General features: G+C 50.3%; 1 long non-coding RNA gene and 1 pseudogene across 1 annotated transcript; one reads left to right on the top strand and one right to left on the bottom strand.

The window, feature by feature from the left end:
• Window positions 1-3,724: 3,724 nt before the first annotated feature.
• On the bottom strand, window positions 3,725-6,737 carry LOC129137972 (uncharacterized). Its single transcript, XR_008540851.1, has 2 exons — window positions 6,167-6,737; window positions 3,725-4,255 (listed from the first exon to the last, which is right to left on the bottom strand). It is a non-coding gene; the product is annotated as an uncharacterized LOC129137972 (long non-coding RNA).
• A 718-nt stretch (window positions 6,738-7,455) lies between these two features.
• LOC469554 (probable ATP-dependent RNA helicase DDX56) lies at window positions 7,456-11,107 on the top strand (annotated as a pseudogene).
• The last annotated feature ends 228 nt before the right edge of the window (window positions 11,108-11,335 follow it).

Below are 11,335 nucleotides of genomic sequence, written 5' to 3'. Positions count from 1 at the left end.
AATTTAAGATTACATCACACAAACAGAAAGAAGGGCCTGGGCACCTGTAGTCCCAACACTCTGGTAGGCCAAGGCAGGAGGATTGCTTGAGCCCAGGAGTATGAGACCAGTCTGGGAAACATAGGGAGACCCCATCTCTACAAAAAAAATTTTTTTAAATAAAATTTTAGGCCAGGTGCGGTGACACTGAGGTGGACGGATAACCTGAGGTCAGAAGTTTGAGACCCGCCTGGCCAACATGGTGAAACCCCATCTCTACTAAAAACACAAAAATTAGCTGGGTGTGGTGGCAGGCACCTGTAATCCCAGCTACTTGGGAGGCCAAGGCAGGAGAATTGCTTGAACCCAGGAGGCAGAGGTTTGCAGTGAGCTGAGATCATGCCATTGCACTCCAGCCTGGGCAACAGAGGGAGACTCCATCTTAAAAATAAATAAATAAGGCTGGGCACAGTGGCTCACACCTGTAATCCCAGCAGTTTGGGTGGCAGAGGCAGGCGGCTCACAAGGTCAGGAGTTTGAGATTAGCCGGCCAATATGGTGAAACCCTGTCTCTACTAAAAATGCAAGCCGGGCGCAGTGGCTCATGCCTATAATCCCAGCACTTTGGGAGGCTGAGGCAGGTGGATCACGAGGTCAGGAGATCGAGACCATCCTGGCTAACATGGTGAAACCCCGTCTCTACCAAAAATACAAAAAATTAGCCAGGCATGGTGGCGGGTGCCTGTAGTCCCTGCTACTCAGGAGGCTGAGGCAGGAGAATGGCATGAACCCGGGAGGCAGAGCTTGCAGTGAGCCGAGATCGCGCCACTGCATTCCAGCCTGGGCAACAGAGTGAGACTCCATCTCAAAAAAAAAAAAAAAAAAAATACAAAAATTAGCTGGGCACAGTGGCGGGTGCCTGTAGTCCCAGCTACTCAGGAGGCTGAGGCAGGAGAATCGCTTGAACCTGGGAGGCTGAGGTTGCAGTGAGCCAAGATCACGCCACGAGGCTCCATCTCAAAATAAATAAATAAATTAATTAATTAAAATAAATTTTAAGAAAAGAGAAGGTTTAATAATGATTTGAAGGGTTATATATCAGATATCACTTAAGGCCAGGCACAGTGGCTCACGCCTGTAATCCCAGCACTTTGGGAGGCCAAGGCAGGTGGATCACCTGGGGTCAGGAACTCGAGACCAGCCTGACCAACATGGTGAAACCCCGTCTCTACTAAATACAAAAAATTAGCCAGGTGTGGTGGTGCATGCCTGTAATCCCAGCTACTCAGGAGGCTGAGGCAGGAGAAGCGCTTGTACCCAGGAGGTGGAGGTTGCAGTGAACCAAGATTGCGACACTGCACTTCAGCCTGGATGACAGGAGTGAAACTCTCTCAAAAAGAAAAAAAAAGGTATCGGCCGGGCGCGGTGACTCACGCCTGTAATCCCAACACTTTGGGAGACCGAGGCAGGTGGATCACGAGGTCAGGAGATCGAGACCATCCTGGCCAACATGGTGAAACCTGTCTCTACTAAAAATACAAAAACTTAGCCAGGTGCGGTGGCGGGCGCTTGTAGTCCCAGCTACTCCTCGGGAGGCTGAGGCAGGAGAATGGCAGGAACCCGAGAGGCAGAGCTTGCAGTGAGTTGAGTCGAGATCACGCCACTGCACTCCAGCCTGGGTGACAGAGCGAGACTCTGTCCAAAAAAAAAAAAAGCTATCACTTAAAAATAGCAGCAAGTGAATGAGTAAGTCAGCCTCACCTTCAAAATAATCTAACCTGACCACCATTCACACCCCTACTGCCTTCATCCTCTTCTAAGCCACTAGCATCCCCTGGCTGGCTGAAAGTCTCCTCATTGGTCTCTCTGCTTCTGCTCTTGGCAGTCTTCAATATATCCTCAACACAGCCAAAGTCATCCTGTTAAATCAGGTTACCCTCCTACTCAGACCTCTCTGAAGGCTTCTAGTCTTGCCCAGAAGGCCCACAATATCCTACACAATCTGCTCCCATCTTACCTTTGTGCTGTCATGACCTGCTGCTTTCCTCCATACTTATGCAGCTTCTGCTAGCCAAATCTCGTTGCAGCTCCCTGAACACAGTGAAGATACTCCCATCTCAATACCTTGGCAGTTGCTATTCCCTCTGCCTGGTACTTCATGGCTCAATCCCTCACCTTCTTCAGATCCTTCCTCAATGTCACCTTCTCACTGAAGTCTTCTCTAAAGATCTATTAAAGTTGTAAACCACCACCACCCCCAATATATCTATGTCGCTACTCAATTTTCTTTTTCTCCATAGCACTTTTCAAACTTAACATTCTAGTCTGGGTGTGGTGGCTCATGCCTGTAATCCCAGCACTTTGGGAGGCTGAAGTGGGGGGATCATTTGAGCCCAGGAGTTCAAGAACAGCTGGGCAACATAAGGAGACCTGGTTTAAAAAAATAAAAATATATAAAAAAATAAAAACTTGACATTCTATTATTTATTTTTATAGCATATTGTATATTTCCTGGTACTAGGGTACAATCTCCAGAAAGGCAGAAATGTTTACCTGACTTGTTGCTATATCCCCAGTATCTAGAATATGTTCTGGCACATAATAGGCTCGCAATTAATGCTTTTAAAAGAAATAAACACACAAATTTGTGATTAGAAAACATTCACGAGGCCTGCTGTTAGTTCTAGAGCAGCCACTAAAAGGATAGAAAAAAAGCTTACAATTTTAAAACTAGTAGAGAGAAAAAAACGACACAATTGTATTAGTTTCCTAGGGTTGCCATAAAAAATTGTCACAACTGAGGTGGCTTTTTAAGAAATTACTCTATTTCAGAGGTCAGAAGTCCAAAATTAAGGCATCAGCAGGACTGTGCTGTCCAAAGACTCTGCAGGAGGATCTTCTCTTGTCTCATCCAGCTTCAGGTGGAAAGCAATCCTTGGGTTTTTTGTTTGTTTGCTTTTGGTTTTGATAGAAATGGGGTTTCACTATATTTTTTGCCCAGGCTGGTCTCAAACTCCTGGGCTCAAGCAATCATCCCACCTCAGCCTCCCAAAGTACTGGGATTATAGGTATGAGGCACAACGCCTGGCCAATCCTTGGTATTTATTGATTTGTGGCCACATAACTCCCTTCTCTGCCTCCGTCTTCATACAGCTGCCTTCCCTCTGTGTGTGTTTCTGTATCTGTGTCTCTTCTCTTCTTATAAGGATATTAGTTATATTGGAATTAGGGCCCACCCTAATCCACTATAACTGCATTTTAAATAGTTGTGTCTGCAAAAATCTCATTTCCAAATAAGGTCACATTCACAGGTACCTTGGATTAGGACTTTAACATACCACTTTAGGGAACACAGTTCAACTCACAATAGCAATCATCAGTCTTGGTCTTGAATTATGTCTATATTCATACAGAATGCTCAGCAATGCTATGGTCTGAACATTTATGTCCTCTCAAATTCATATGTAGGTTTGTTAATATCCTGTTTAGAATTGTTGCATATACAGTCATGAGGGTGGTTGGCTTATAATTATCTTTTCTTGTGATACTCTTGTGAGATTTTCATATCAAGGTTATGCTGGGTACAGTGTTAGAGGAGCAGCCCACAAGACCACCCTCACTTCTGACACCGATTGCAAGGTTGGGGTCCCCCAATATCCTCCTCATCTCTGACATTAATTGTCAGCTTGGGGGTTCCCCAAGACCACCCTTGAGTTTAATAATTCACAAGAAAAACTCACAGTGCTCATGGAAAGTTCGGTTTATTGCAGCTAAGAATACAGGTTAAAATCAGCCAAGGGAAGGGGTACATAGGGCAGAGTTCAGGAAAGTTCTAAACACAGAACTCCCAGTTGTCCTTTCCATGAGTTGTGGACAGTGTTAATTTCCTGACATCCAGTGTGTGATAATACTCGCAGAATGTTGTCAACCAGGGAAGCTTACTCAGGCCAGTTTATTAGGCTCAATCGCATAAATCTGGTCAGCTGCCCTCAGTCTCCTAGCCCTTGCAAAGTTTGAGCTGATACCACTGTTCTGGTGTGGGGTTTTCATGACGTTGCAGTCACGTGGTGGCTGGGGTTGGGATAATCTTTAAGACTCTTTCTCTAACATGTCCGATCCCTGGGTGGGCAGACTGAAACAGCTACAGGAAGAAGCATATATGGCTTCTTGGGCATCTTTCTACTTCTATATGATCTTTTCACATGGTCTCTCCAGCATAGCAGCTTCAGGATAGTGGACTTCTCACTTAATAAATCAGGATCCGAAGGCACAAGTCCTAAGAAAGAGAAAGCCAGGAAGAAGCTGTATCATTTTTTAGGATGCAATCTCAGAGGTCACACTTCTGCCATATTCTTTTCATGAAAACTTAGTCACTAAGCCCGCCCAAATTTGGTGGGGTGGGGGGAATTACCAAAGAATTGGCAGACTATATGCAGAATATGCCATATCAGTGAATTTTCTATGTCAGAATGATCTTTCCAAAGTGAAAAACAATACTGGATCAGGGTTGGTCTCTGGATTTTGAAAGCAACACATATAACATGTGAGCCTGCTGCTTTCATCTAGGCCAATTTTAAGTGGGGCACAAAGCAAGAAAAGCCTCCACGGCAAGTCTAGGCTTTGATGAAAATTTTCCATCAACGTGGACCTTATGGTTGAGCATACCATATAAGATTGCTAGTTGGAAAAGGTATTGTAGCTCTCCATCTCCCTCTCCCTCTCCCCCTCCCCCTCTCCCTCTCCCTCTCCCTCTCCTGCTTTCCACGGCCTCACTCTCCCTCTGTCCTTCTCCCGCTTTCCATGGTCTCCATCTGTTGCCAAAGCTGGACTGTACCGCCATGATCTCCGCTCGCTGCAACCTCCCTGCCTTTTTCTCCTGCCTCAGCCTGCGAGTGCCCGGGATTGCGGCTGCGCGCCGCCACGCCTGACTGGTTTTTGTATTTTTTGGTGGAGACCAGGTTTCGCCGTGTTGGCCGGGCTGGTCTCCAGCTCCTGACCGCGAGTGATCTGCCCGCCTCGGCCTCCCGAGGTGCCGGGATTGCAGACGGAGTCTCGCTCACTCAGTGCTCAATGTTGCCCAGGCTGGAGTGCAGTGGCATGATCTCTGCTCCCTACAACCTCCACCTCCCAGCCGCCTGCCTCGGCCTCCCAAAGTGCCGAGATTGCAGCCTCTGCCCGGCGGCCACGCCGTCTGAAATGTGATGAGCGTCTCTGCCTGGCCGCCCATCGTCTGGGATGTGAGGAGCCCCTCTGCCCGGCCGCCCAGTCTGGGAAGTGAGGAGCGTCTCTGCCCGGCCGCCACCCAGTCTGGGAGGTGAGGAGCGTCTCTGCCCGGTCCCCCCCGTCTGAGAAGTGAGGAGCCCCTCCGCCCGGCAGCCGCCCCATCTGGGAAGTGAGGAGCGTCTCCGCCCGGCAGCCGCCCCATCCGGGAGGTGGGGGGCAGCCCCCGCCCGGCCAGCCGCCCCGTCTGGGGGGTGGAGGGTGCCTCCGCCCAGCCGCCGCCCCATCTGGGTGGTGGGGGGGGCGCCTCTGCCCGACCGCCCCGTCTGGGAAGTGAGGAGCCCCTCTGCCCGGCCGCCACCCCATCTGGGAGGTGTGCCCAACAGCTCATTGAGAGCGGCCATGATGATGATGGCGGTTTTGTCGAGTAGAGAGGGGGGAAATATGGGGAGAGGAGAGAGAGATCAGATTGTTACTGTGTCTGTGTGGAGGGAGGGGGACATGGGAGACTCCAGTTTGTTCTGTGCTAAGAAAAATTCTTCTGCCTTGGGATGCTGTTAATCTATAACCTTACCCCCAACCCCGTGCTCTCTGAAACATGTGCTGTGTCCACTCAGGGTTAAATGGATTAAGGGCTGTGCAAAATGTGCTTTGTTAAACAGATGCTTGAAGGCAGCATGCTCATTAAGAGTCATCACCACTCCCTAATCTCAAGTACCCAGGGACACAAACACTGCGGAAGGCTGCAGGGTCCTCTGCCTAGGAAAACCAGAGACCTTTGTTCACATGTTTATCTGCTGACCTTCCCTCCACTATTGTCCTATGACCCTGCCAAATCCCCCTCTCCGAGAAACACCCAAGAATGATCAATAAATACTAAAAAAAAAAATTAAAAAAAGAATACCACAGGGAAAAGGTATTGTATGGAGTCTCTGACAAACCCCAATAGGAGAACCACACCACTCACCTCTAGGGTTTTAGTAGAGTAAGACTGTTTGGTCTTCTGCCAATTATTCTCCATTTGAACAGCTTCTGCCTTGCTGCTGGGTGCTGGAGAGGCTAAATGCATGACTAAGGAGTATCAAGTGGCTACCAAACCCAAACTCCCCATCAAGCACTGGGTCCGAACTGTGTAAAAACTTCCTGGCCAGGCGCGGTGGCTCATGCCTGTAATCCCAGCACTTTGGGAGGCCAAGGTGGGTGGATCACCTGAGGTCAGGAGCTCGAGACCAGCCATGGTCAACATGGTGAAACCCCTTCTCTACTAAAAATACAAAAAATTAGCCAGGCGTGGTGGCGGCGCATGCCTATAATCCCAGAATCCCAGCTACTCAGGAGGCTGAGGCAGGAGAATCACTTGAGCCTGGGAGGCAGAGGTTAGAGCAAAGTTCCATTTCTAAAAAAAAAAAAGAAAAAACTTCCTTCATGACAGTCATTTTTGTGTCTGTATGCCTTACCATACCCAAAACAAATTCCAGGTACCCTTAAAACACAATGTGACCAGCAGACTTCCTCCCCTCAAAGAAGGTGATCAAAACAAGAGCTGCATTTATATATATATATTATATATATGCATTTATATATGTATATTTATAGATACTATATTTATATATAATATAATATATAATAATATAAATATATATTTACATTATTATATATTTATATATACATTTATATAATATATAATATTTATATATTATATATATTTATATATACATTTATATATAATATTTATATATTATATATTTATATATGTACATATATATTGTATATATATGTGTATATATATATATATATATTTTTTTTTTTTTGTAGAGACTGGATTTTGCCACGTCGCTGGTGCTGGTCTTGAACTTCCTGGACTCAAGCAATCCACCTGCCTCAGCCTCCCAAAGTGCTAGGATTGGCCAGGCACAGGGGCTAACACCTGTAATCCCAGCACTTTGGAAGGCGGAGGCTGGGGGATAACTTAAGGTCAGGAGTTCAAGACCAGTCTGGCCAACATAGCAAAACCCTGTATCTACTAAAAATACAAAAACTAGTCGAGCGTGGTGGCAGGCACCTATAATCCCAGCTACACGGGAGGCTGAAGCAGGAGGATCGCTTGAACCCAGGAGGCAGAGATTGCAGTGAGCCAAGATGGCACCACTGCACTCTAGCCCGGACAATAGAGTGAGACTCCATATCAAAACAAAACAAAACAAAAAAAATGATTCTTCCTGCAGCACGTATGTGCTGTCGCTACAGAGCAGCGCCATGGCAGACTCAGAAGCACTGAGCTTCGAACACATAGGGCCTCGATCCCTGGCTCCTGCAGGCTGTCAACAACTTGGGCTGCTCGTGACCTACGTTGATCCAGGAAAAGGCTATCCCGTTGGCCCTAGAGGGGAAGGACCTCCTGGCTCAGGCTGGCAGGGGCTCCAGGAAGACAGCTGCTTATGCTATTCTGATGCTGCAGCTGTTGCTCCACAGGACGGCGACAGGTCCAGTAGTAGAACATGCAGTGAGAGGCCTTGTTCTTGCTCCTACCAAAGAGCTGGCACAGCAGGCACAGTCCATGATTCAGTGGCTAGCTACCTACTGTGCTCGGGATGTCCGAGTGGCCAATGCCTCAGCTGCTGAAGACTCAGCCTTTCAGAGAGCTGTGCTGATGGAGAAGCCAGATGTGGTAGTGGGGACCCCATCTCGCATATTAAGCCACTTGCAGCAAGACAGCTTGAAACTCCATGACTCCCTGGAGCTTCTGGTGGTGGACAAGGCTGATCTTTTTTCCTTGGCAATGAGGAAGAACTCAAGAGTCTCCTCTGTCACGTGCCCCAGATTTACCAGGCTTTTCTCGTGTCAGCTACTGTTTTTTTAGTTCCTTCTTCTTCCTCTTCCTCTTCCTCTTTTCTTCTTCTTCTTCTTTTTTATTATTATTTTTTTTTTATTGATCATTCTTGGGTGTTTCTCGGAGAGGGGGATTTGGCAGGGTCATAGGACAATAGTGGAGGGAAGGTCAGCAGGTAAACAAGTGAACAAAGGTCTCTGGCTTTCCTAGGCAGAGGACCCTGCGGCCTTCCACAGTGTTTGTGTCCCTGGGTACTTGAGATTAGGGAGTGGTGATGACTCTTAAGGAGCATGCTGCCTTCAAGCATCTGTTTAACAAAGCACATCTTGCACCGCCCTTAATCCATTTAACCCTGAGTGGACACAGCACATATTTCAGAGAGCACAGGGTTGGGGGAAAGGTCATAGATCAACAGCATCCCAAGGCAGAAGAATTTTTCTTAGTACACAACAAAATGAAGTCTCCCATGTCTACTTCTTTCTACACAGACACAGCAACAATCTGATTTCTCTATCTTTTCCCCACCTTTCCCCCTTTTCTATTCCACAAAACCGCCATCGTCATCATGGCCCGTTCTCAATGAGCTGTTGGGTACACCTCCCAGACGGGGTGGTGGCCAGGCAGAGGGGCTCCTCACTTCCCAGAAGGGGCGGCCGGGTGGAGGCGCCCCCCACCTCCCTCCCAGAGGGGGCGGCTGGCCAGGCGGGGTCTGGCCCCCCACCTCCCTCCCGGACGGGGCGGCTGGCCGGGCGGGTGCTGACCCCCACCTCCCTCCCGGCCGGGGAGGCTGGCCGGGTGGGGGCTGCCCCCCACCTCCCTCCCGGACAGGGTGGCTGCCAGGTGGAGACGCTCCTCACTTCCCAGATGGGGTGGATGCCGGGCGGACAGGCTCCTCACTTCTCAGACGGGGTGGCTGCCGGGTGGAGGGGCTCCTCACTTCTCAGATGGGGCGGCTGCTGGGCGGAGGGGCTCCTCACTTCTCAGACGGGGCGGCCGGGCAGAGACGCTCCTCACCTCCCAGAAGGGGTCGCAGCCGGGCAGAGGCGCTCCTCACATCCCAGACGGGGCGGCGGGGCAGAGGCACTCCCCACATCTCAGACAATGGGCGGCCGGGCAGAGATGCTCCTCACTTCTTAGACGGGATGGCGGCTGGGAAGAGGCGCTCCTCACTTCCCAGACTGGGCAGCCGGGCAGAGGGGCTCCTCACATCCCAGACGATGGGCGGCCAGGCAGAGACGCTCCTCACTTCCCAGACGGGGTGGCGGCCGGGCAGAGGCTGTAATCTCGGCACTTTGGGAGGCCAAGGCAGGCGGCTGGGAGGTGGAGGTTGTAGCTAGCCGAGATCACACCACTGCACTCCAGCCTGGGCAACATTGAGCACTGAGTGAGCGAGACTCCATCTGCAATCCCGGCACCTCGGGAGGCCGAGGCTGGCAGATCACTCGCGGTTAGGAGCTGGAGACCAGCCCGGCCAACACAGCGAAACCCCGTCTCCACCAAAAAAATACGAAAACCAGTCAGGCATGGCGGCGCGTGCCTGCAATCGCAGGCACTTGGCAGGCTAAGGCAGGAGAATCAGGCAGGGAGGTTGCTGTGAGCCGAGATGGCAGCAGTACAGTCCAGCTTCGGCTCGGCATCAGAGGGAGACCGTGGAAAGAGAGGGAGAGGGAGACCGTGGGGAGAGGGACAGGGAGAGGGAGAGGGAGAGGACTCTTCTTCTTTTTTAAGACAGAGTCTCACTCTGTCACCCAGGTTGGAGCGCAGTGGCATGATCTCGGCTCACTGCAACCTCCGCCTCCCGGGTTCAAGCAATTCTCCTGCCTCAGCCTCCCTAGTAGCTGGGATTACAGGCACCCACCACCATGCCCAGCGAATTTTTATATTTTTAGTAGAGACGGGGTTTCACCACGTTGGCCAGGATGGTCTCAATCTCCTGACCTCGTGATCCACCAGCCTCTGCCTCCCAAAGTGCTTGGATTACAGGCATGAGCCACAGCACCCGGCCATGTCGGATAGTTTTAAAGAGGATGTACAAGCACTCAAAGAGCTGGTATTACATAACCTGGTTGCCCTTAAGCTACAGGAGTCCCAGCTGCCTGGGCCAGACCAGTTACAGCAGTTTCAGGTGGTCTGTGAGACTGAGGAAGAAAAATTCCTGCTGCTGTATGCCCTGCTCAAGCTGTATGCCCTGCTCAAGCTGTCATTGATTCGGAGTAAGTCTCTGCTGTTTGTCAACACTCTAGAGTGGAGTTACTGGCTACACCTGTTTCTGGAGCAGTTCAGCATCCCCACCTGTGTGCTCAATGGAGAACTTCCCCTGCTCTCCAGGTGCCACATCATCTCACAGTTCAACCAAGGCTTCTAGGACTGTGTCATAGCAACTGATGCTGAAGTCCTGGGGGCCCCAGTCAAGGGCAAGCGTCAGGGCAAGGGGCCAAAGGGGACAAGGCCTCTAATATGGAGGCAGGTGTGGCCCGGGGCATAGACTTCCACTATGTGTCTGCTGTGCTCAACTTTGATCTTCCCCCCACCCCCGAGGCCTACATCCATCAAACCGGCAGGACAGCGCACTACAACCCAGGCATAGTCTTAACATTTGTGTTGCCCAGGGAACAGTCCCACTTGGGCAAGATTGAGGACCTTCTCAGTGAAGAGAACAAGGGCCCCATCCTGCTCCCCTACCAGTTCCGGATGGAGAAGATTGAGGGCTTCCGCTATCGCTGCAGGGATGCCATGTGCTCAGTGGCTAAACAGGCCATTCGAGAGGTGAGATTGAAGGAGATCGAGGAGGAGCTTCTGCACTCTAAGAAGCTCAAGATGTACTTTGAAGACAACCCTAGGGACCTCCAGGTGCTGCAGCGTGACCTGCCATTGCACCCCGCGGTGGTGAAGCCCCACCTGGGCCATGTTCCTGACTACCTGGTTCCTACTGCTCTCCATGGCCTGGTGCACCCTCACAAGAGGCGGAAGAAGCTGTCTTCCTCTCATAGGAAAGCCAAGAGAGCAAAGTCCCAGAACCCACTGCACAGTTTCAAGCACAAAGGAAACAAATTCAGACCTGCAGCAAAGTCCTCCTGAGGCTGTTTGGGCCTCTCTGGAGCTGAGCACACGGTGGAGAAGGCTTCCACCCTGCACGGACAGGCGAGGCTGAGGCTCTGGTGCTCGCTATACAGCCTGAACAGCGAGCTGGGCCCTTCAGCTCCTTGGCACTGCTAGGCTGGTATCTTGCCCCTTGACAACATTATAAAAATTTTAGCTGCCCCCTGCCCCAAAAAAACAAAAGAAAAAAAGTGCTAGGATTACAGG

This window comes from Pan troglodytes, chromosome 1 (genome assembly GCF_028858775.2).
Source record: "Pan troglodytes isolate AG18354 chromosome 1, NHGRI_mPanTro3-v2.0_pri, whole genome shotgun sequence".
Classification (NCBI taxonomy): domain Eukaryota; kingdom Metazoa; phylum Chordata; class Mammalia; order Primates; family Hominidae; genus Pan; species Pan troglodytes.
This window is presented reverse-complemented; position numbering and strand designations above follow the sequence as displayed.